At 41.8% G+C, this 27,315-nt stretch overlaps 1 long non-coding RNA gene across 1 annotated transcript; it reads left to right on the top strand.

The window, feature by feature from the left end:
• Positions 1–85: 85 nt before the first annotated feature.
• LOC120526357 lies at positions 86–26,012 on the top strand. The gene is made up of 4 exons (XR_005633128.1): positions 86–177; positions 17,842–17,872; positions 23,657–23,693; positions 25,925–26,012. It is a non-coding gene; the product is annotated as an uncharacterized LOC120526357 (long non-coding RNA).
• The last annotated feature ends 1,303 nt before the right edge of the window (positions 26,013–27,315 follow it).

The raw sequence follows: 27,315 nt of genomic DNA, 5'->3' as shown, positions 1-27,315 counted from the left end.
ATCATTTTATTTCATAATTGATGTATTTGCATAATCTAAATATATAAAAGTGCATAACACACCCAAGAGTTTAGAGATCCTGAGACCTCATCCTCTGAGACGATCATCACCATGTTCGCTGTGAAAGCAGTTTGCCTCCTCGCCACCGTTGCTCTGCTTATTGCAATGGTGCCTGAGGTGAGTATTAATGGTCTGCTAGGTGACTCCTTCCTATTTTCTGGTCAGTTTAGCTAATTCACTCTAAATTTGAAATGAATACTGCAGGGTCTTTTCAGACATAGCAGTTAAAAGAATGAAATGCTTTTAAATTCATGCTGATTTTCAATTTTTTGTTTACATATTTTATATATATATGTGTGTGTAGCTGCGTTTTTCCAAAGTTACCAAAGTTCAGCATCTCTAACTCAAAAAATGGAATTCAACAAAAGCCTGATGTGCAGAAATGATTCCACAGACAAAATATCTTTGTTTTTAAAAGATTAGTTAAAATTCAAAGTAAAAACAGTTCACACAAAAAAGAAAATTAATATATAAAAAAAAAAGAAAAATTCTTGTTAAGAAATGTTCTGTTCAAAGCTTAAATCTTGTTACATCTCAAATCGTTGCTATTTACTTTTCTGCAACAACAACAACATTTATTTCTATAGCACATTTTCATACAAACAGTAGCTCAAAGTGCTCTACATAATAAAGAATTGAAAAATAAAAGACACAATAAGAAAACAAAATAAGTCAACATTAATTAACATAGAATAAGAGTAAGGTCCAATGGCCAGGGGGGACAGAAAAAACAAACAAAAAAAAACTCCAGACGGCTGGGGAAAAAAATAAACCATTTTTTTCTGAATCATTTCATAATGGTCAGAAAACTGTATGCTTATTCCATTTCTAAGATGAAAATGGGTCTTTCAAGTGCCTGCTTACTGGGACCTGTTCTAAACACAAAAACAGAGCTATTATCACACTGTATCTCAGTTATAGCAAGAAGGTTCTAACTTTTACTGTCTTACAGGAGGAAAAGACAATACCAGTAGCTATGACTGTTATACTACATTTTTCTTTATGTCACTATATCTGGACAATACTGTTATGAGTTTTATTCACATGTACATGTTAAATTTGGCACACAGGGGCTTAGCAGTTAGAATTGCTAGCCAAGCATTGGAGTAGATAGCCAGAGACAACTGGAGGCTTGTATAGTCAGCTTAAACACAGGTCAGGGTATTTCTGTCCTCTATCAGCACAAATCTTCATTCCTTATTGGGAGAATGAGAATCGGCATGTAAGCACTATGATATTTCTGTATTTTATGGGGGAGGAATTCAGCCCTTGTTTGGAGACGGAGAAGACCAGCAAGTGAAGCAAGAACCATATAAAAGGTCTGGACAGTGGCCAGACCCTTCGAGGCTGCGTCGACACAAAGTTGTTGAAAAACCTCCCAGCGTGGGGACGGAGAAAATGGCTGACTGTGTTGATCCAGATTTCCCACCTGGATAAAAGTCTGTCCATATGCCTCCCCGTCTGTAACAGCGTAAAACGTCAGTAAATGTAAGCTAAAAGATATTTTTTCTCATGTGATTCTTGTACCGCCGTAATCACTATGGGAGGGATATCGCCTTTTCTGGTATATCATGATATTGTTTAATTATTTAATATGCCACAATTTTAAAAGAACACATTTCCCCTAACCTGTGTTTAAGCTGACTATACAAGCCTCCAGTTGTCTCTGGCTACCTACTCCAATGCTTGGCTAGCAATTCTAACTGCTGAGCCCCTGTGTGCCACAGTTAACAATGACTATGCAAGAAATTATATTCTATTCAAATTAAGCAAACATTAATATGAGTTGGCGGCACAGTGGCGCAGTGGTAGCGCTGCTGCCTCGCAGTTAGGAGACCCGGGTTCGCTTCCGGTCTTCCCTGCGTGGAGTTTGCATGTTCTACCCGTGTCTGCGTGGGTTTCCTCCGGGCGCTCCGGTTTCCTCCCACGATCCAAAGACATGCAGGTTAGGTGGATTGGTGTTTCTAAATTGCCCTAGTGTGTGCTTGGTGTGTTTGTGTGTGTCCTGCGGTGGGTTGGCACCCTGCCCAGGATTGGTTCCTGCCTTGTGCCCTGTGTTGGCTGGGATTGGCTCCAGCAGACCCCCGTGACCCTATTCGGATTCAGCGGGTTAGACGATGGATGGATTAATATGAGTTTAACTCAAAAGTTTAACTTTCTAAGATTGGCTTTTACATTTCTGGCCCCTAATTGGCTATGCAGGAGCGGAGACAATTACTATACTTCGATATGAGCCAATTACTTTTATATTAACTATTGATAACTATTCACACTGCCTTCATTTCAATTCAGGCTTTCTTTGGGTACCTTAACAGCGTAACCCTTGTCTATAATGTCTTTCATGAAGGCTTTACAGTCTTCGTGGAATCCTGAATTTTTGCTCAGTTTTCTTTTGAGTCCAATAGCACGCTGTTCAGCAAAAGATAGATAGATAGATAGATAGATAGATAGATAGATAGATAGATAGATAGATAGATAGATAGATAGATAGATAGATAGATAGATACTTCATTAATCCCAAGGAAAAATTCAAATCATCCAGCAGTAGTATACTGATACAAAGAAATCTTAAATTAAAGAGTAATAAAAATGCATGTAAAAACAGACAATAACTTTGAATAATGTTAGCATTTACCCACAGGGTGGAATTGAACAGTCGCATAGTGTGGGGGAGGAACAATCTCCTTGGTTTGTCAGTGGAGCAGAACGGTGTCAGCAGTCTGTCACTGAAGCTACTCCTCTGACTGGAGATGTCACTGTTCAGTGGATGCAGTGGATTCTTCATGATTGACAGGAGTTTGCTTAGCTCTGCCACAGATGTTAAACTGTCCAGCTTCATTCCTACAATAGAGCCTGCCTTCCTAACAATTTTGTCCAGGTGTGAGTCGTCCTTCATCTTTATGCTGCCTCCCCAGCACACCACCGTGTAGAAGAGGGCGCTCGCCAACACCATCTGGTAGAACATCTGCAGCATCATATCGCAGATGTTGAAGGACACTGACCTTCTAAGGAAGTATAGTCGGCTCTGACCTTTCTTACACAGAGCATCAGTATTGGCAGACCAGTCCAATTTGACATCCAGCTGCACTCCCAGGTATTTAAAGGTCTGTACCCTCTGCACACAGTCTCCTCTGATGATCACGGGGTCCATGAGGGCCCTGGGCCTCCTAAAATCCACTACCAGTTCCTTGGTCTTGCTGGTGTTCAGGTGTAAGTGGTTTGAGTCGCACCATTTAACAAAGTCTTTGATTAGCTTCCTATATTCCTTCTCTTGCCCACTCCTGATGCAGCCCACAATAGCAGTGTCATCAGTGAACTTTTGCACGTGGCAGGACTCTGAGTCGCATTGGAAGTCTGATGTATATAAGCTGAACAGTACCAGAGAAAGTACAGTCCCCTGCGGTGCTCCTGTGCTGCTGACCACAATGTCAGACCTGCAATTCCCGAGACGCACATATTGAGGTCTGTCTGTAAGATAGTCCATGATCCATGCCACCAGGTGTGAATCTACTCCCATCTCTGTCAGCTTGTCCCTAAGGAGCAGAGGTTGGATGATGTTGATGGCGCTAGAGAAGTCCAAAAACATAATTCGTACAGCACCACTGCCTCTGTCCAAGTGGGAGAGGGATCGGTGTAGCATATAGATGATGGCATCCTCCACTCCCGCCTTCTCCTGGTATGTGAACTGCAGAGGGTTGAGGGCATGGCGGACCTGTGGTCTCAGGTGGTGAAGCAGCAGCTGCTCCATGGTCTTCATCACATGTGACATCAGAGCAACAGGTCGGAAGTCATTCAGCTCACTAGGACGTGATACCTTTGTGGGTAGGGATGTCTCACCTATGCTGGTATCAGCAGAAGGATGGTTGGAGGATGAAGTACTCCGAGGTGAGAGTGGGTCAGGGTGGTCAAACCTATTAAAGAAGTTATTCATTTGGTTTGCTCTCCCCACGTCTCTCTCGATGGCGGCACCCCGCTTCGAGCTGCAGCCAGTGATAATCTTCATCCCATCCCACACTTCCTTCATGCTGTTATTCTGCAACTTCTGCTCCAGCTTTCTCTTGTACTGCTCTTTCGACGCTCTGAGCTGGACTCGGAGTTCCTTCTGTACGCGCTTGAGCTCATGCTGATCACCACCTTTAAAAGCCCTTTTCTTCTGGTTCAAAAGGCCTTTGATGTCACTTGTAATCCATGGCTTCTTGTTAGCATAGCAGCGTACTGTTCTTACTGGAACTACAATGTCCATACAGAGGTTGATGTAATCAGTTGTGCAGTCAACAGCCTCTTCAATATTCTCACTATGTGACCCCAGCAGGATATCCCAGTCTGTAGTTCCAAAGCAGTCTCTCAGAGCCTGCTCTGCCTCAGGGGACCACTTCCTGAATGATCGTGTTGTTGTAGGTAGCTCCCTCACTCTTGGTTTGTATTGAGGCTGAAGCAGAACCAGGTTATGATCTGCTTTCCCAAGCGCAGGCAGCGGGGTGGCGCTGTATGCGTCTTTAACGTATGCATACAGTAGGTCAATAATGCATCTTTAACGTTCGCATACAGCGGTTATTCTGCATTTTAAGTGTTTCATCCTTCAGAGGCAAATTTAAACAATAGTGGCCACCTACCAGTCTCACAGATTCTGAGGCTATGCGCATGAACTTGATGTCCTCCTGCTACATTTCCTCTTTTTCTTCACAGCTGCGCTCTGGAAAATCTGTGTTATACTGTTGCAGCAGCACATCTTCAATCTCTGTTATTGACACTCGATTGACTGAATGTTTACCACTGTGTTTTGCGGAGTCATCTATTTCTTTGTATGCTCCACCAACCACCCATCCAAGTGCAGTCTTCATAGCATGAGGTCCATCTCCTTGGCTAGGTATGATTCGTGACTGTTTGAAGATTTCTGGGTAGTTGATTCCTATTAAAAGATCAACTTCAGAGTCAATATGAAATAGACGTACCTCTTTAAGATATGCCCACTTATCGATATCTTCTTGTAGTGGAATACTTTTTCTTTTCACTGGAATGGAGACCTGTGTGAAGACCTTTGGCAAATCAATATATTCAGCATCATTGAGACCATAGACTTGTAAATCTGATAAGACAGAACATTGGGTTAGCATTTTTGAATCATCATCATAATTACTCATAGTTTTGAGGAATACTTGTGTTCTTTTCCCATCCATCCATCCATCCATCCATCCTCTTCGCTTATCCGGGGTCGGGTTGCAGGGACAGCAGCTTGAGCAGAGAGCCCCAGACTTCCCTCTCCCCAGCCACTTCTTCCAGCTCTTCCGGGAGAATCTCAAGGTGTTCACAGGCCAGCTGGGAGACACAATCCCTCCAGCGTGTCCTGGGTCTTCCCTGGGACCTCCTCCCGGTTGGACATGCCCAGAACACCTCACCAGGGAGGCGTCCAGTAGGCATCCTGATCAGATGCCCGAGCCACCTCATCTGACTCCTCTCGATGCGGAGGAGCAGCGGCTCTACTCTGAGCCCTTCCCGGATGACTAAGCTTCTCACCCTATCTTTATGGGAAAGCCCAGACACCCTGCAGAGGACACGGTCGAACGCCTTTTCCAAATCCACAAAACACATGTAGACTGGTTGGGCAAACTCCCATACACCCTCCAGGATTCTGCTAAGGGTGTAGAGCTGGTTCACTGTTCCGCGACCAGGACGAAAACCACACTGTTCCTCCAGAATCTGAGGTTCGACTATCCGACGGACCCTCCTCTCCAGAACCTCCGAATAGACTTTTCCAGGGAGGCTGAGGAGTGTGATCCCTCTGTAGTTGGAACACACCCTCCGGTCCCCCTTTTTAAGAGGGGGACCACCACCCCGGTCTGCCAATCCAGAGGTACTGTCCCCGATATCCATGCGATGTTGCAGAGACGTGTCAACCAAGATAGTCCTACAAATCCAGAGCCTTGAGGAACACCGGGCGTATCTCATCCACCCCCGGGGCCCTGCCACCAAGGAGTTTTTTCACCACCTCGGTGACCTCAGTCCCAGAGATGGGAGAGCCCACCTCAGAGTCCCCAGGCTCTGCTTCCTCATGTTAGTGGGATTGAGGAGGTCTTCGAAGTACTCCCCCCACCGACCCACAACGTCCCAAGTTGAGGTCAGCAGCGCACCATCCCCACCATATACGGTGTTGACACTGCACTGCTTCCCCCTCCTGAGACACCGGACGGTGGACCAGAATCTCCTCGAAGCCGTCCGAAAGTCGTTCTCCCTGGCCTCTTCAAACTCCTTCCATGCCCGAGTTTTTGCCTCAACAACCACTGAAGCCACATTCCGCTTGGCCTGCCAGTACCTATCAACTGCCTCCAGGGACCCACAGGACAAAAAGGTCCTATAGGACACCTTCTTCAGCTTGATGGCATCCCTCACCGCCGGTGTCCACCAAAGAGTTTGGGGACGGCCGCCATGACAGGCACCGACCACCTTATGGCCACAGCTCCGGTCAGCCACCTCAACAATAGAGGCACGGAACATGGCCCATTCGGACTCAATGTCCCCCACCTCCCTCTGGACATGGTCGAAGTTCTGCCGAAGGTGGGAGTTGAAGCTATTTCTGACAGGGGACTCTGCCAGCTGTTCCCAGCAGACTCTCACAACACGCTTGTGCCTACCAGGCCTGACCGGCATCTTCCCCCACCATCGAAGTCAACTCACCACCAACATTTATTTTATTTAGTGGTGATTCTGGTATTCAGGTGGTGATCAGTTGACAGCTCCGCCCCTCTCTTCACCCGAGTGTCCAAGACATGTGGCCGCAAGTCCGACGACATGTGTTATACTAAAGTTGTTATAATATTAATAATTGTGTCACTGTATCTGTTATTCATCTCTTTAAATGTATTTTTCGTTCTTTTTCTGTGTAACATGCCATGCAGAGCTGAGCCAGCTTTAGCACAGGGTGTCACCTTTCAGAAGTGCTGCGCTGGGCAAAGCATGAGACAGACAGGAACAGCTGTGGTCAGCCCTAAAAGGCCTAGTGTTATATGATCTGATGGTCTGATGCTTAGTTTAGTTTTTCTACCTTGTTTGGCATGAGACCAGGGGGCTTTGGTCGTGTGAATACAATATAAGAACCACTGGAACCAGTCCAAGCTTTGAAGACCTGAGGGAGTGTAAGCAGCATAGACTCCAACGCCGCCTCCGTTGTGACAGCAAAAAGCCATTTCTACATGACCGAACCCCCGTGGTCATTATGAAATGTGTCTGGTCTTTCTTAATCTATAGCAAAGTAAGCCACATTAAACAAGCTAAGTATATACTGTCTTTTCTGTGACTTTGTCGTCGCCTATCGCCGAAAAGAGGGATATCACTGTTATTATATATATTTAACTAAAGGGTTATTAAAACCGCCGCAATATAAAAGAACATATTTCCACGGAGCTAACACTCCCATCGGAAACAACATGACCACAAAGTCGATCATCGAACTGAGGCCTAGGGTGTCCTGGTGCCAAGTGCACATATGAACACCCTTATGCTTGAACATGGTGTTCGTTATGGACAATCCGTGATGAGCACAGACGTCCAATAACAAAACACCGCTCGGGTTCAGATCAGGGGGGCCATTCCTCCCAATCACGCCCTTCCAGGTCTCACTCTCATTGCCCACGTGAGCATAGAAGTCTCCCAGCAGAACGAGGGAGTCCCTAGAAGGTATGCCCTCTAACACCCCCTCCAAAGACTCCAAAAAGGGTGGATTCTCCAAACTGCTGTTCGGCGCATACGCACAAACAACAGTCAGGACCCTTCCCCCCCCCCGAAGGCGTAGGGAGGCCACCCTCTCGTCCACCGGGGTAAACCCCAATGCACAGGCTCCAAGTCGGGGGGCAACCGTCACCTTATCGTGGTGGAGGGGTTTGCGTGTCCCAGTGATCCTAGGAGTTATGTTGTCCGGGGCTTTACCTAAGGCAAACTGGTCCTAGGTGAGGGATGAGATAAAGAGTGGTTCATCAAACCTCCTATGAAGAATACAAATTTTGGACGCCATTTTCCCTCGCCCGGACGCGGGTCACCGGGGCCCCCCTCTGGAGCCAGGCCTGGGGGTGGGGCTCGATGGCAAGCGCCTGGTGGCCGGGCCTGCACCCAAGGGGCTCAGTCGGGCGCAGCCCGAAGAGGTAACGTGGGTCCTCCTTCCCATGGACTCACCACCTATGGGAGGGGCCAAGGAGGTCAGGTGCAGTGTGAGTTGGGTGGTGGCCGAAGGCGGGGACCTTGGTGGTCTGATCCTCTGCTACAGAAACTGGCTCTTGGGATGTGGAATGTCACCTCTCTGAAGGGGAAGGAGCCTGAGCTAGTGCTAGATATAGTCGGACTCACCTCGACACACAGCTTGGACTCTGGAACCAGTCTTATTGTTTTTTTCCCTTGAAGGCTTAAATGTCTCTGGAGTCTTTCAGTGCAAATTGTTACTGTACTGCCGAGGTCTATAAAGGCGTATGTTTCTACATACCTTTCACTTTTCTTAGATTTTACCTTAACAGTGTGCATTCTTCTTCCAGTCTCGGTTTCCCTTTCAGTAGATGTTGCCACACTGACTGTAGCTTTAGATGTTGCTCCACTGTCTTTTTTGATGTGCAGGATGTCTGGGTGCTTAAAAGAACATGTGTGACATTTCATACTTTCTTTACAGTTCTTAAGAAGGTGCCCCCATTTGAGACAGCAAAAACATAAACATTTTAAAAAGTCAATTCTTTCTTTATGTGGCAGTTCTTTGATTTTACTACATTCAGCAAGGGTATGGCTGGCCATTGCAGAATACACAAGGATTTTTAAATGCACATATATCATTAACAGTCTTTTTGACAGAGATTTCTTGAGTCCCCTTTTCATCAGCATCAGAAATACCTATGATAAAAATACCTCCCGATCTCTGTCCGTACTTCTGAGTGCGTACTTCTATTTTTTTGTCAGTCTTTTCCTTTTTCTCTGTGTTACATTGTAAAACATCTCCATAAAAAGGATCCTTCATCATCCTTACCAGATGATGTAGAAAGGTGATTAGGTGATCAATACCTGCCCTTCTTGCTTCCTTTTCTTTAAATTCAAAAGCCCAGCTTCACCACTTATCTCGTAATGAATATGGCAGCTTAGAGATTATTATGCATATATTTGGATTGCTGTTGAATGCATCACGACTCCCTGCACTTGTCATTGCGTCCATACAGCTATCAAGAAAGGATGCATATTCTCTCAGGGTCTCAGGGCTGCACTATCATTTTGTTTTATTTGAAGCCACTTCAATGCCCTTTCTACATATGCATTAGCTATGAATACCTCATCACCAAGTTAAGTTTCAAGTTGCTTTCTGGCCTTTTGATAACCTTGACCTGATGGCAGTCACACACAGCCTTTAACTAAATCCAGAGAAGGACCTCTTGTGAATTGGATCAAATATTCTAATTTATCTTGAGGGTTTTCTAACACATCCCCAACAGCATTATCAACAGCCCTAATTAAGTCTGCATAAGCCAATGGGTCACCTGAAAATAAAGGGACCTGCCTGTGTGGTACTTCACCAGGTGGCGCTGGGTTTATCTTTTGTTTGGTTAGCGTTTTAGCCATTTCACTGATTGCTTTGTGACATTCGGCTTGATTCTTCTGATATTCGACTTGATTCCACACTAGTACGTCTAGTATATCATTTCTGGAGCTCTGATTGTCGGTTTTTGCACTAGTTGTGGATTGTTCCTGTCTTTCCGCTTCAGCTTTAAGTTCATGTAGCATTTGTAGGATACCATCACTGCTGAAGAAGGTGATGATGCGGCAGCGCTTTTCTGAGCTAAAGAGTCACATTTAATATCAAGAGCACTCAGGAGACGTCTTTCGTGTTTTTGACTTTCAGCGATCCCGTTCTTGCAATTGCATATCTTCGAAATGATTAACTGTTCATCAGATGTATGTGCTAAAAGGCTATTTGTATCTTTCAGCCATGTCGATGTAGCGTCAATAGATTTATTCCAGATCTTAGAGCTTTCTGCGAATGTCGTTTTCTGTTTCTAAATTGCACCTTCTTTACTTAGCGCCGATATTAGTCTTTTATTGAGCTCCTCAATCTGACAGTGCGTCCCATGAAAATTTTCAAGCTTTTGCGCTACTTCTAAGTGATTTTCTGAAGTGTCTTTAAGGCTTTCAGTTTCAGCCATAAGCTCAGAAAGCTGATCTTTCCTTCTGCTTATATGATCTTTAAGATCTCCAATTACATTCTCTGGCTTTGAGTCAATACTCATACCACTCCCGACTTCACCTGAGCTATGCTTAGACATTGCCATGACAGCAGCTAGAGTAACTGACAGCGCGTTTCCTGACAGCAACTTCGTCACAATCAAGACGTTCCAACAAAGCAGATTACTTCCTTACAACAAGGCTTCAATAACTCGGGCAAAAGCACAACCGATCATCCACAACATCTTCTATGATATCACAGTCTCTTAAATCATCTCAAGTTCAGGTACGGCGTCCTTGCTTTCATTTACGATCATGCTGAGATAGAAGATAAGAGCACAGTACCTCAGAATGACTTTTTCTTTTTCGTTTGTTAATGAGTTCTGGAGTAGAAGCGTCCTCTGTCCTCAGATGGTAGATTCTGGTTCACGTTCAAGGTCTTCAGATGGCAAGTTTTCTGACGAAAATGTAGCTTTTTTTCCAAAGTTACCAAAGTTCAGCAGCTCTAACTCAAAAAGTGGGCTTCAACAAAAGCCTGATGCGCAGAAATGATTCTACAGACAAAATATCTTCATTTTTAAAAGTTTACTTCAAATTCAAAGTAAAAACAATTCACAAAAAAATGAAAATTAAAATGGCAAAAAAAAAAAGTTCTGTTCAAAGCTGAAATCTTGATCCATTTCAAATCGTTACTATTTACTTAACATTTCTGAACCATTTCATAATGATGTTTCTGAACCATTTCATAATGGTCAGAAAACTGTATGCTTATCCCATTTCTAAGATGAAAATGGGTCTTTCAAGTGCCTGCTTACTGGGACCTGTTCTAAACACAACAACAGAGCTATTATCACACTGTATCTCAGTTATAGCAAGAAGGTTCTAACTTTTACTGTCTTACAGGGGGAAAAGACAATACCATTAGCTATGACTATGCAAGAAATTATATTCTATTCAAATTAAGCAAACATTAATATGAGTTTGACTCAAAATTTTAACTTTCTAAGATTGGCTCTTACACTATGGACTTAGCAAGAGACCAGTACTTGTGTACAGTTGTGCTTGAAAGTTTGTGAACCCTTTAGAATTTTCTGTATTTCTGCATAAATATGACCTAAAACATCATCAGATTTGCCCTCAAGTCCTAAAAGTAGATAAAGAGAAACCAGTTAAACAAATGAGACAAAAATATTATACTTGGTCATTTATTTACTGAGGAAAATGATCGAATATTACATATTTGTGAGTGGCAAAAGAATGTGAACCTCTAGGATTACCAGTTAGTTTGAAGGTAAAATTCAAGTCGGGTGTTTTCAATCAATGGAATGCCAATCAGGTGTGAGTGGGCACCCTGTGTTATTTAAAGAACAGGATCTATCAAAGTCTGCTCTTCACAACACATGTTTGTGGAAGTGTATCATGACACGAACAAAGGAGATTTCTGAGGACCTCACAAAAAGAGTTGTTGACGCTCATCAGGCTGGAAAAGGGTACAAAACCATCTCTAAAGAGTTTAGACTCCACCAATCCACAGTCAGACAGATTTTGTACAAATGGAGGAAATTCAAGATCATTGTTGCCCTCTCCAGGAGTGGTCGACCAACAAAGATCACTCCAAGAGCAAGGCACACGTGTAATAGTCGGCGAGGTCACAAAGGACCCCAGGGTAACTTCTAAGCCACTGAAGGCCTCTCTCACATTGGCTAATGTCCATGTTCACGAGTCCACCATCAGGAGAACACTGAACAACAATGGTGTGCATGGCTGGGTTGCAGGGAGAAAGCCACTGCTCTTCAAAAAAAAACATTTCTGCTCTTCTGCAGTTTGCTAAAGATCACGTGGACAAACCAGAAGGCTATTGGAAGAATGTTTTGTGGATGGATGAGACCAAAATAGAACTTTTCGGTTTAAATGAAAAGCGTTATGTTTGGAGAAAGGAAAACACTGCATGCCAGCATAAGAACCTTATCCCATCTGTGAAACATGGTGGTGGTAGTATCATGGTTTGGGCCTGTTTTGCTGCATCTGGGCCAGGACGGCTTGCCTTCATTGATGGAACAGCACAGTGACCACTTTTCTCCATTTAAATGGACTGAAAGACTGATGGCACGATTGGAGACATGTGTGGTACAAATTCAAGAAAACAGCTAGTGTGAAAAATCAGTCAATTCCGATTATTTTATGGTTCTCCTAAGGGTCTCAAACAAATGTGACCAGACAATTTTAGAATATCTAAAATACAGTGGAAAAAATGCCATCACTTTTCAGGGGCACACAGCACTATTTCAATGAATTGGAAAGGTTCCAACAAATGTGTCCAATTCTGAACTGCTAATCCTAGAGGTTCACATACTTTTGCCACTCACAAATATGTAATATTTGATCATTTTCCTTAATAAATAAATAACCAAGTATAATATTTTTGTCTCATTTGTTTAACTGGCTTCTCTTTATCTACTTTTAGGACTTCAGTGAAAATCTGATCTTGTTTTAGATCATATTTATGCAGAAATATGGAAAATTCTAAAGGGTTCAGAAACTTTAAGCACAACTGTATATTTCACATCTGCAGATTTTCTTTACTTTGTTGCTACAGTGGGTTCAGTGTGTGTTCAGACTCCTTCCACTTTCTGAACTCTTTATTGTGCTCTACATTTAATATCTGAAATGGAGAAATTTGCCATTCTTACTCATCAATCAGCTCTCAACAACCCATAATGACAAAGTGGAGACATGTGTTCATAAAGGCTTAGAAAGTGATTCAAAATGAAAAATCAAAATCTCTCATTCATTGAAATATTCAGACCCTTCATTCAGTTCTTTTTAGAGGCCAATTTGGGAATAATTTATGGAAGATTATTCATACCAAATCTAAATGCAATCTAGTGACCAATCAGCATCAGAAAGGGGGGGACAAGGATTGTCAACAATTGCGAAAAGAGGTGGTCCAATCATGAGTCTGTTAGAAGGTGAACAGGATGGAGCTGATAAAGCATGGAATCCACTGTCTCACTGAATGGGTGGAAGCTGGCAATTGAAATGATGATATTATTACCTTGTGTATCAAAAGAAGGGAGAAATGGCCTAATATCTGTATATCGCAGAAGGTATGAATAAAGAGCTGAAAAGAAACTAAGTTTGGGGATGCTAACAAACGTTTTACTGTATTCAGTATTTAGCTAAAGTGGTGTGACAGATGGCTGGGGCTCTTACCCGGCTGGGACGCCTTCATGATGGAAGGACCTGGGGAGAGAGTTTGTGCAGGGTGTTATCTACCTCAGAACGGCAGAGGGCAGCCCTTGTTACAGTGCTAAAGGCTTAGAGTTTGGAGGCTCAGCCCTGTTTGGGTCCGTGGTCACTACCAGCAGGCAGATGGAGAATTGTTGAGACCTTTATTACAGCACTTTTGCCACACCCAGAAGTGCTGCCAGAAAGAGATTATAGGGCACCTGGAACACTCCCAAGAGCTCTTTAAAAGGAGCTGCCTCACTCCATTCAGAAAGCCAGAGTCTGGAGAAGGAAGGACGAAACTTGCTGGAGGAGGAGTGGAGGTGGAAGACAGAGAGGGGTCAAGAGACAAAGAGAAGACAAAGTGCAATGTGTTTGACTGTGCTTGTTCAGTGTAGGACACACAATGACACCATGCAACACAGTAACCACTTTTCTCCATTTAAATGGGCTGAAAGACTGATGGCACGATTGGAGACATGTGTGGTACAAATTCAAGAAAACAGCTAGTTTGAAAAATCAGTCAATTCTGATTATTTTATGATTCTCCTAAGGGTCTCAAACAAATGTGCCCAGAAAATTTTAGAATATCTAAAATACAAAGGAAAAAAATGTCATCACTTTTCAGGGGCACATAGTACTATTTCAGTGAATTGGAAAGGTTCCAACAAATGTGTCCAAGTCTGTACAATGTTTATGAAGAAATAACTTGAAAAATATCAGACTTATCCTTTAAATTCTAGACTCTGGTCAATATGTGGTAGTCTGGCACAACAGTTTCATTATCCAGATGTGACGCAATGATGTAAAGTACAGAGAACACAGGTATTACAGACTCTTTTTGCGATGACAGAAATATATTTTTTTCAAGCGCACCCCTTTCTTTTTATCTTCATTAATCCTATACCTTGTTTGGAGTCCATCTGTGGTGAATTCATTTGATTTGACTGATTAAGAAAGGCACACACCCGTCTATAAAAGGTCCCACAGTTGAACAAAAGTGATGGCCACGTGGCCAAAGATCTGCACAGGTATCTGGAAGGTTGCCACTTCAAATCTTGTTACTGCCAGAAGGGATCCTACTTCATTAAAGTCAAAGTCAAGGCGAAATTTATTGTCATCTCAACCATATACAAGTATACAGATTGACGAAATTGCGAAGCTCCGGGTCCACAGTGTAACAACATGAAGTGCAAATAATAAATTAAAAATAGAATTAAAATGAAAATTTAAAATTAAAACACAAACAAGACAAGACATTGTGCAAAGACAAGACAAAGAAGTAGCAGCAATATTGACGTGTAGTAAGCAATATGAACATTGATGCAATGTATGGTATTATGCAATCTAGATACGTACATATAGTCAATAAATATGTATTATAATAAATAAATAAATAATAGATATAGATAATACAGAAATGATCAGTGTATGATAATAGTTGTTTAAGACATGTGTAAACAATGACAGATCAGAATGTTTCACAGCAGAAGGATATCAAGAGTGTCAAAATCCTTAAAGGTCAGTATGAGATTTTCAGTTCTTTTCTACCTGCACACTCGTCTTTGCAGGAAAGTGGTTTTCATGTATAAAAGTTCTGTTTTTAGAGGTGGTTGAGGATGTGTGGAAGTTTCCAGGGGGCAGCCTGGTGTTAAGGAGTCTGACAGTTTTGGGGGAAAAACTATCCTGTAGCCTGGCAGTTCTGGCCCTGATGCTGCAGTATCTTCTCTTGGATGGCAGAAGTGTGAACAGTCCATGTGAGGGGTGTAAAGGGTCCTGCTCAATGCTGCAGTCCTTGCAGACACTGCTTTTGTAAAATATGTCCTGTAGTGAAGGGAGAGGCACCCCAGTAATGTTCTCTGCTGTCTTCAGTATCCTTTGCGGTCAGATATGTTGCAGTTGCCATACCAGATAGTGATGCAGCTGGTCAGAACACTCTCAATGGTGCCTCTGTAGAACATGGTGAGGATGGAAGGGGGAAGACTTGCTCACTTCAGCCTCCTCAGGAAGTGTAGTCTCTGCTGGGCTTTCTTGATTAGTGGTGAGATGTTATGCATCCACGTAAGTTCCTCAGTTATGTGCACACCGAGGAACTTGGTACTCCTAACAATCTCCACATCTAAGCCGTTGATGCTGAGTGGGATGTGGGCAGGATGTGATTTTCTGAAGTCCATGATTATCAATTTTGTCTTGTCGACATTGAGAGATAGATTGTTGTCTTCACTCAGTGCGGACAGCCATTCCACCTAATCTTTGTATGCTGTTTTATCATCCCTGCTTATCAGTCCCAGCACCGTTGTATCATCCGCAAACTTGATGATGTGTTGTTTGTGGTTGTGCAGTCGTCAGTCAGCAGGGTGTAGAGCAGTGAACTAAGCATGCAGCCCTGCGGCGCTCCGGTGCTCAGTGTGATGATGCTGGAAGTGTTGCAGCCCAACCGAATTGACTGGGGCCTCTCTGTCAAGAAGTCCAGAATCCAATTGCAGAGGGTGGTTTTCAGGCCCAGCCTGTTCAGTTTTACAACAAGCTTTTGAGGGATGATTGTGTTGAAGGCAGAGCTAAAGTCTATGAAGAGCATCCTGACATATGCATCTTTTTTGTCCAGATGTATTGCTTCAGGTGCGCTGTACAATGGGTGACCTTGCACTCTGACCCCTAACGGTTGTGTGAAAAGAACATTTCCACTTGAGATCCAAGGAACTACCTGCAGAGTTTTAAGACAACATTGTCTTAACACAGATCTGAGGAAAGCTATACAAAAAACTGAAGAAGTTTGGAACAATCGCAATTCTTCCTACAGCTGGCCACCTGGAGAAACAGTGCAATTGTGCAAGAAACGGGTCAATTGTGTGAGAAGAGTCTTCGTAAGGGAGGTGACCAAGAACCCAATGAGAACCTATGTGGAGATGAAAGAAACTTCCAGAAGGAAAGCAGTCCACCAATATGACCTTTATGACAGACAGAAACCTCTCTTAAGTAATAAACACATAGAAGTCAGCTTGGAGTTTGTAAAAGGAAACCTAAAGGACTCTCAGACTGTGTGAAACAAGATTATCTAGTCTGATGAAACCAAGATTAGCATCATGTCTACCAGACGAAACTCATCAACAGCTGAATGCAATTCCAACAGCGAAGTATGGTGGTGGAAACATCATGGTGTGGGGTTTGCGAGTGGGGAAAGCTGAAACAAAGTACAGAGATATCCTTAATGTAAACCTACTCCAGAGACTGGACTTGAGACTGAGACATCACATGAGTGGCGTAGTGACACTTCTGAGAATGTCCTTGAATTGCCCAGTTAGACCACAGACTTTAACCCACCAACCAACAATCCCCAATCAACTACACAGGGCTTGAGAGGGTACTGGGCGGTCTCATGGTCTGGAATCCCTGCAGATTTTATTTATTTCTCCAGCTGTCTGGATTTTTTTTTTGTTTTTCCTGTCCTCCCTGGCCATCGGACCTTACTCTTATTCTATGTTATTTAATTTTGACTTATTTTAAATTCCTACAATGTCTTTTATTTTTTTTTTTTTTGTATTTTTCATTATGTAAAGTACTTTGAGCTACATTTTTTGTATGAAAATGTGCTATATAAATAAATGTTTTATTGTATTGTATTGTATTGTATTGAAAGGATGAGTGCAGAAGAATGTCAGAAATTCCTCAAATCCAGGAGTGAGAAGCTTGTTATAGCAGACCAAGAAGATACCAGTCTGGAATTGCTGCCAAGGGTTCTTCAACTAAATGCTGAGTAAAGGCTATAAATTCTAACAATATTGTGCTACTTCAGATATTTATTTTTAATAACTTTAAAAAAATGTATTTTTCACTGATGGTCATTCTGGAGTGTATTGAGTGTTGTTGGACGGATAAAAAAATAATTTTGATGATTTTAGCACAAGCCTGCAACATAGCCAAATGTGAAGGAGGTGGAGGGATATGAATAATTTCTGAACCCACTGTACAATATTGACCTGTTGATGATGATATTCCAGAGGGTTACATTTCATTTAATTTTCAGTATGTCATCTTCTCACAGAATTTCATTGTTTCTTTTGGAAAGGCACAACTATTGTATTTACAAAGCAGGTGGGGGCATAGATTCTGTCAGTGAAGTCTACAAAAAGCAAGCAAAAATGTCAGCTAATTAGTCATTACAGACTTTAAAATGCACTGACACCTACCATGGAGTAGCTGCTCTTATACAGATGTGAACATCTCTCAGCCATCTGAGTGCCGATCAGGGATTCTTTATTTTTAATTTATTTCATTTTCATTGTTCTGTGATTGTCATGTGAAGTTATTATTGTTATAGAAAACCAAAGTCCAATGCTTTACTCTTCTGATCAGTCACATATTTTTCTCTTTCAGGGAGCTCCGAATAAGAGAGGCTGCATACGTGGTAAGATTTTCATATATTATTCAATATGGTTTGTTTTGTATTGAATTACCTTGAGATCCTGTAACTACAGAAAAGCACATACAGTGCTCTCCATAGTGTTTGGGACAAAGGCACATTTTTCTTTGTTTTTCCCCTCTGCTCCAAAATTCCAAATCAAACAATTCAGACATGATTAAAAAGCACAATGGAGACTTTTCTTTTTGGGTATTTGCCTACATTTCGGTTACACCATATGGAAATGACAACACTTTCTCTACATGGTTACTCCATTTCAGTGTCCCATAATGTTTGGACACAGCAGTGGCACGTATATTGAGCCGTCATATTTAGGACTTTGTCACATATCCCTCATATACTATGACTGCTTGACGTCTGCAATTCATAGACATCACCAGGTGCTGTGGTGCCAAGCCTCTAATGCTGCCATCTCATCAGCTCCTGCCTGTTTCGTCAGCTTCCAATAACAAAGGGTAAAAGAGACCCTCCTTGCACAGAAAATGAAAAAATAAAGAGGAACAGTGTCTTCCTAGACATCAATAGTCATGTACTGAGAATATACTAATGCACACTGATGAGAGTGGTCAACCAACATTAGGTTTAATCCAAGCCACTTCAGCAGTTATGCACTGGACTCCAAACTCATTTTCCATCATTCCACCACCATCCCTTGGCATTTGTGAGATGATTCTAAGAGCCAATGGACGCTCCTGCTCGTACAATTCTCAGCAGGTGTGACCAGTCCATATTTCTCAACCATATTGCATGATTTTCCTCCCTTTCTCTGTTTATTTCTTCTCTCTAACTCAATTTTGTTTTTTTCCCAGTTTCCCTGTATGTCCTGCTGAGATCCTTACACACCCTGTGGCAGTAGGTGTTTCCCCTAATGACTTGGGTAGCATCAATGAGAAATGTCTTAGCTGCTGCACATGAATAAGCAATCAGTCGACTTCCCCAATAATCAGTTCTTGTCCGTACAGCTTTCCACTGGAACACACCCACACCCATCACGTATGAGTCAAACTGATTTTATCAAAAAACAAAATCATGCACCTCCACGGATCCATGATCCGCTATGCCACAAACAGTCCCTTAGACTTTTATTAAATGTTTAGCTCATGGAAGACACTTTATATTTCACAAATTGTATTTTGTGAATTTGTGTGGCCTCCCCCAAAAGTAGTCAACCTCAGGGTGACAGCCAATGCATCGCTGATTGATAAGTGGCTTTAATCAAGATTTGCCAGCCTGCAAATTTTCCTGGGACATGTGGGTTATTTGTATCAAAACTAATGAGTTCCTATGTGAATTAATGAAGAGTGACAGGCAGTAGTTGTATCATTCATAAACAGTACATAGAAAGGAACTGTGTGTATAAAGTTTAGGGTGTAAAGGAAGACCAATCCAATGATAAACTTGGTGAGTTCTACTCATCCAATGATCATACAATATTCTTATTCGAAAAAGTAAAAGAAAGACTACTTACTGGTGACAGAGCTCCTGTGAAAGTGTCCAGCAGCTATGCAGATGGCAAGCTACATTTAGATGTCTATGACTCCTCACAAATGGTCAGAAATTCCACAAGTAAACACTTCATTTTACTGCAAGTCACTAGCTAAAGTAAAATTAAACTAGAAGCTGAACCAAGACTCTTTGTGATAAACATTCTAATAATAGGCAGCTGGCCTTCTTCTGCAAGAAGATTCTCAAAAGACAGGAGTGTTGAATAAGAATCAAAAACTGCAATAAGCTGCAAACAGACTGGCTGTACAAAACATTCTAAGTTCCTGCTTTGCCTTTGAGCTTTCCCATAATACACTTCACTCCTGTCCATCTTGACAAATCTTTCAGGCCTCGGTTCTTTACCTGAAATCTATCAGTTGAAAAGGTGTCACCACATATAGGCCATGTTTAATGTCTGTTCTTCAATTTTGTAAAATTTCTCAGGATTTCTCCTTTTTTCCTGCCTTCATCCTCTTCTTCTTTTTCTACTATGTGCAGTCAGGGTGCTTGATCAACCTTCTCCATACAGCTCCGTCATGCACCTCCTTCTTGGTCAGACCTTATTCCTTCAGGTCATCTTTTACCTTATCTATTCTCCTCCACTTCAAAATCCCACATTTTCCCTTCCATCCCCATCCCTCTTTTCCCCGCATATTCATTGTCTCTCCTAGTCACATATCTATACCACTTCAGCCTACCTTCCTTTATTCACTTACATACCACTCCCATATTTGCTGTAACCTCTCATATTCTCATTTTATATTCTGTCCTTCTTTGTAACTCAACACATCCATCTGAACATTCTGATTTGTAGCATATCAAACTTCTCCTGCTGTGCTCCTTTAATTGCCCAATCCACACATACAATCCACAAATACTTCTCTGGTACTTCTTTGCCTCTTATACTCCTCCAGACCTCTTGATGTGGCACCTTCTCCAAATCAGTAAACACTATATGCAAACCTTACATCAGTTGTTCGTCTCCCTGGCATTAAACCAAACTGTTCCTCCCCTATTGTGGTCTCTTTCCTCAGTCTTCTCTCTTTAACCCTTTCCCAAATTTTATTTGTGTGTGACATCAGCTTTTTCCTTTAATCGTTTCCACAATCCTGAATATTCTCCTTATAAATGAGTAGTGTCACAGTGTTCCTCCATTTCTCTCCCACAACACATCTAATTCCTCTTCTCCTAAACTCTTCCACACATCTACTACTATTACATGCATTTTTCATTCATTTTAATGCTCTCTTACTTCATCCCTCTTTACTTTTGGTATTAGTCCTTTATTTGGGACTCCAACCCCAAATACCACCTTTGGATTGTCTTCATTCAACAGCATTTCAAAGAACCTCTTCCATCTATTTGTAATCTTATCATGCTCATTTGAAAACCACTCCTTGCTCATTTTTCACCTGCTTTTTCTGACTAAAATCCTTCCCAGTCTTGTTCTTAAGCTCTGCTATTCTAAAACGTTTTCTCTTTCCCCATCTTTTGTCTCCAATTCTTCATATACCTCCTCCAATGCCTGTCCCTGGGGTCTTGCCACTGCCTTTTGTGCCTCCCTGTTTGTCTGCCAATTTATTTCTTTACATTGTCCCCATCCTGATTGGTACCATGTCTTCTTTGCCGCCTTCTTATCCTTTATGCAACTCTCTGTTTCACCACCATGTTTCTTTGTCCCCAGTTGGAATCCTTCCTGTCATCTTACCCAACACCTCTTCATCTACTCTTAAGACTACTTTCTATTCTTCTCCCACCATTCCTCCACACTCTTAAATAACTGCACTTTATTTCAAACTTTCTCCTGAAACCTGTTCATAATCCCTTCATCTTTAAATCTCTACCACTTTATCCTTGGTGCTGCTTGCTCTGGTTTTAATCTTCTGCTGATTCTGATCCCCCAGTCCATCACCTCACCTTTATGCTGCACTGTCAGTCTTTTCTCATCTATGACCTAACAATGCTTTATCTCTTTCAAATGAGATCTTCTACACTTTAGAAAGTGTATTTGGCTTTCCAAAATTAGCTTTTACAAGTTGATTTACTTTTATTTATCTGCCCACCTCCCCATCCTTCATGCCCCCTCTCCATCATCTCTCTACTCTTTCCCACTAGCCCATTTTGATCACCACCAACACACCTTTTTCTCCTTCTTGTGCTACACTCTTCATCCATTATGCCCAGAAAACATCCTTCTCTTCTTCATCATAGCCCACTTGAGGATCATTTGCACAAATGACATGAACTACAGTCTCACCAAGGACCAGCTTGACACTCCTCACCATTTCGCTCCTCCTATTCACACTAACAAGACTATCTTTAGTTCTTTGGATACTACTAGACCTGTACAATTTCTCCTTTGTTCATTTGCTCCACTGTAGAGCAATTTAAAGTTTCCTCCCAAAGTCTCTTCCCTGATTCCCTTCCACTTCATTTTCTGCACACACAGCATTCCCACTTTCCTCTTTTCCATTGTGACCACCGTGGGGTGCTACAGCACACAAAACAGCAGACAACTATAATATGTACACAGTACCTTTCTTAAACGGTTTCTTTATAGTCCAAACAACACGATTCTTCTTCCTCTCTATTTTTTTCTTCTCCACACCTCCTATGTGAGCTTTATCTATCCTCCACACCGAATTCTGACTCTCAAGCATTTCCAGAAGCTTAGACCTGGGAGTATTTTCAGTGTCACAGCAGAACCCGTTGGAAGCACTCGTGGGTCAAACAGAATTACATTTCCCTGCAGGATCCCTACGGTGGCTTCCTCGGAACCCAACAAGGCTGCCCTATTGGACTGTCTTTCCCAGCATGCCTTGTAGGTGTCTGTACAAGTAGAATCACCCAGGGATGATGCCACCTAGTGTATCAGGGGAGCATGTATTCCTGATGGTTGTCTCCCCCTGTCCTTGCATCATACTGGCCCATGTGTGCTGTCCATCACACCATCAAATCTGACAAATGTCTTCCTGATCCCAGTCAATGTTACAACATTCAGTCTCCCCGCTCTTACTTTTTTCTTTCCCCTCCCCAGTCTTCTTCTTCTACTTATTCTGGACTAACTTCTCTAGCCTGCCCACCCTTGGCCTGGTAGCCCTTTTTCTCAATTCAATTCAAAGTTATTACAGAATTAGTGTGGGGTCTCCTCAGTCTGTCAGTGGAGGAGGACGGTGACAGCAGTTTGTTGCTGAAGCTACTCCTCTGCCTGGAGATGATCCTGTTCAGTGGATGCAGTGGATTCTCGATCATTGACAGGAGCTTGCTCAGTGCCCATCGCTCTGCTACAGATGTTAAACTGTCCAGCTTCATTCCTACAATAGAGCCTGCCTTCTTAACAAATTTGTCCAGATGTGAGGCGTCCTTCTTCTTTATGCTGCCTCCCCAGCACACCACTGCGTAGAAGAGGGCACTCGCCCCAACCGTCTGGTAGAACATCTGTAGCATCTTATTGCAGATGTTGAAGGATGCCAGCCTTCTGAGGAAGTATAGTTGGCTATGACCTTTCTTACACAGAGCATCAGTATTGGCAGTCCAGTACAATTTATCATCATGTGTAGAACTGCAAATTATCATGCAAAGAAAAGATAATATGAGACTGTGAAAAATGTCAGTAGAGTGCAATGTAGAAATTGTGTAATATTTGTGTGTATAATTATCAGGACACGCAGAAGAAATGCATTTCTCTTTGAAGAAGATTCTATAAGCCTTTGGAAAATATGAAATCATAGTAATAGTAAATCAGTGACAGCAGCAATGATTTCCCTAGTAATGTAAAAATAGCACTGTCCTTCAGATGAGATGTAAAATTAATGTCCTGACTCTATGAGCTTATAAAAGTGTCTTTTATGAGAAGGGTGTATCCTGATGTCCTGGCTTAATCATTCTGGCCACTTAATTCTCCCCTGTCTCTAATTGGCTATCTCTTACTCCTTCACCACCGAACAGCTAATGTGTGGTGAGTGTACTGGCACAAAAATGGCTCCCATCGCATCATCCAAGTGAATCCTACATATTGGTGGTGGTTCATGTGGCTCCCCACTCACTATGCAAAGTACTTTGAGTAGTGAGGAAAGCGCTATGTAGATGTAAAGAATTATTATTATTATTAGTGGTTGATGAATTTCATGGGTCTTATAATTATCATGCCTTGCTTGTCCACTTGAAGTGTAGACATTTTCAGTCAGATATCTTTGATTTACTTGTTTTTATTATATACCTCAGCAGAATGCTGGACAATTCTTTTTTAGAGTACTTCATTTTAATGCTTTACTTCTTTTACAGGCAGTTTTGCCTCGCTCTTCTGTCACTAACCATAAAGGTAAGGCACTGATTGTGAGACACCATGTGAGTGTGTCGGTGTCTTTGCTCTGTCTGTGTCCTGATTAACTTCTGTTATCCTCCTTAGCGTGACAAAAACAGGCAAAAAGGACTGAGATTTATTTTCAACACCTAAAAAATTTTATTATGTATAACAGAAACATGTAAATGGCAAAACATTATCAGAATCACAATAGGAGAGATAAGTCACATATCCACTGCCATACTGATGAAGATTTAGTGCACATCCTTTGTGTGATTGTTTTGAAACAGTCGCCAATGCACATAGACACTTTGTGCAGTTTTTGAAAAAATTGTTTTTTTTTTATCTATTTAAAATTATTATTTTCACACATGCACGCCTGAAGGTCATCTTCCAGGCTCACATAAAAGAAGTAAAACCACCCCAGGACAGGAGGGGGTACTAGCGCTAACCGTCTTCTGTCCTTCTTCCTTCACAGCCTTCAAGAAACTGCCCCTTGAGGGCACTGAAATGAAACAAGCCCTCCCTCCATCCCTTTCAGTCCGATATAAAAGGAGACCGTCCTCAGGAGATGGCGTCTTGTTTTAGATGTTGAACAGGCTTTTCCGCTACCTCGAGCCGGAACTAAGTCCATCTGAAATGGCCGATTGAATCGACTATTTCTTGACATTTAAACACACGTTGAAGTCGTTGAGATTTGTTCCTTCACTTTTTTTGCTCAGTTGGCACCCCAAACAGCCTGCTTTTGGCATGGAACATCATTTTGCCCTGGTACACAATGCAGAATGTTAGTGCCTGACACGCTTCATTGATGCTGCCTGTTCCGTTCTTGTAACCTACCATGCTTAGTGACTTCCACATTTCCCCTAACATTGACAGTTGCTGCTTTGTGAACAATGCTTTAGAGGCAGACATCTTTTTTGTCCATACACTTTATTGCAATCATTTTGTCTTTCTGCGGTATAGTCACTGCACCACATTTCAGCTTGACGTGTTCATGCGACTGGAATCACCAGTGCCATATCCATCAGTTTTTCCTTTGAAGTTAAACTTACGCTGTTCAGGTGCTGTATAGGAACTGTCCATCATTATACAGTAACCTTGGTCAAGCCTGTGATAGCAGAGGTGATGTAGTGATGCCGTATTGACTCTACCTGCCATCTCTGTTGATCCCTCTACTGGTGTAATGTATCAAGTTTAAGATGTACCCTGAGCTTGCTCCACTTAAACTGTAGAATTAAAAGTGAATTGTTCCCATTGAGACAAAAGTAATTATTAAGGAAAAGACTGAGTAACACATGGCAAGGGCAGGGGTTTTACTGAACATTCAGCATGGGTTCAAAAGAGGAAGATTGTATTTTACCAAAAAGGTAACAAAAGGATACAACCAAAGTATAGTATATGATTTTCTTTATCTTGACTGTCAGAAAGCATTTGAGAAGGTGCCTCATGGGCATCTTACTAAAGTGGGAGATCAGGGTGTGGTATGTAGATGGGTGCAAATTTGCTCAGACACAGGAAACAGAGGGTGATGTTGTGAGGAACTCCACATGAATTGGGTGAAGTTAAGAGTGGTGTCTAGTTTGGGTCAGTGTTGCGGCTGCTGCAATTTATAATTTATATAAATAATTTGGATAGGAATATAAATTATAAGATGGCTAAGTTTGTAGATGACACCAAGAAGGGTGGATTGGCAGATAATCTTGAATCTGTTGAATCATCACAGAGAGACTTGGACAGCATATAGGCTTGGGCACGTTTTTGGTAGGTGAAACTTCATGTAAGTAATGTAAAGTATTATAAACAGGAAGTGAAAAGGTGAGGTTTGAATACACAATAGGAAGTCTGAAACTCAAAATTACACCTTATGAGAAGAACTTAGAAGTCATAGTGGGCTTGATACTATGAACTGCCAGGCAGTGTTCAGAAGCCACTAAGAAGGCTAACAGAATATCAGTTTATATAGCGCCCCGATGTGTGCAGTACAAGTCCAAGGAGGTTCTGCTCAAGCTTTATAATACACTGGTGAGGCCTCATCTGGAGTACTGGGTGTGGTTTTTACAAATTATATTTTGTGTGAACTGTTTCACTCATTTCTACTTAAATTTATTAAAACATCTTCTCTTGTGTGTCATAACTCATCTTAGATCCTTAGTCTTATCCCCTCTTCTGACAACTGGCCGTCTTGTCCATTCGATGTATTGCAGTCCTTTTCCTGAATGTTTCTCTGTTTCTCTTTTTTGCCTTAGATGAAGAGACGTCAAGCATCTACTAAAGAGACTCTAATTACTAAAAACATTCTGTAGTCAATTTTAATAAAGTAGTCATGCATACCTACTCCTTGTGTCTTCAATTGTCAATCCAGGTTGATAAAACAGTCTTGTCACTCAGCCACGATGGCTCTCGTGGATTTTTTTTTATTTTAGACAATATCCTGTGAATAAATCAAGTTTTATGGCGATTAAATAACAAATGTAAGCACCATATGTTTATGTTCCTTAGTGAGATATCCAGTCCCCTTTAATGATGATGATGATGGCAGCAGAAGCAACAACAATAACAACAACATTTATTTCTATAGCACATTTTCATACAAACAGTAGCTCAAAGTGCTTTACATATTAAAGAATAGAAAAATGAAAGACACAATTATAAAACAAAATAAATCAACATTAATTAACATCGAATAAGAGTAAGGTTCAATGGCCAGGGGGGACAGAAAAAACAAAAAAACTCCAGACGGCTGGAGAAAAAATAAAATCTGTAGGGATTCCAGACCATGAGACCGCCCAGAAGCGAATATTTTCAGACCAAGATCTTGGCTTTCTTCTTGGAAAATTCAACATGTTTGCTTTAGTGATACGAGAAACAGCACATAATTTCACATACTGTCAAATTGGTGTTTCTTAATACTTTTTTTGGACTGGAAGGCTATAGTTACTTTAGCTTCCCTTGGATGCCCTCCAACACGGCCAAGATGTTCCACGTTTCCTTCCATAAAGTTCATCATGCTTTTTTTGCTTGTGCACTTGCCTACATTTTTCCATGCTCTTCACCAGAATCTGCACATGGCAAATAATGTTAAATATAAAATTGTAAACATATGTGCTAACTGTGAGAAGTCAATTTTTATTTGCAAGGTTTTTGGTGAACTGCAAGTTTCGCTGCAAATTCATTTTCACACAAATTGTTTTGCTTATCACTAGTCTTCTTAAAAAACAATCTGGATGTCACACAATATAACAAAACAATTCCTAAGCCTGATGTATCAATTTCAAGGTAATAAATGACCAGGACCAGCATTGTCAGGACAAGATACAAGAGAGCAACAAACCCTGAAAGGTACGTATGCCATCCATCACAGGACACACTCATATACACCATGTTTGTTTTGACTGAGGAACATCACATCTCCTGGCCGCATTACATCCTGGTGTGGCACCTATTCAGCCCAGGGCCACAGGGCACTACAGACAGCTGAGCACAGAATATTCATTGCACACAGATAATCATTCTCAATGTAGGATTATGGGCTTCAAAAGGTTTGTAAGTTACCATATAACCATTCCCAGATGCCTGACCATCCAGACTTAATGTAACATTTTCATATTCTACATTTAATATTTTTCATTTTACATAC

Source organism: Polypterus senegalus, chromosome 3 (assembly GCF_016835505.1).
Source record: "Polypterus senegalus isolate Bchr_013 chromosome 3, ASM1683550v1, whole genome shotgun sequence".
In the NCBI taxonomy this organism is placed as follows: Eukaryota; Metazoa; Chordata; class Cladistia; order Polypteriformes; family Polypteridae; genus Polypterus; species Polypterus senegalus.
This window is presented reverse-complemented; position numbering and strand designations above follow the sequence as displayed.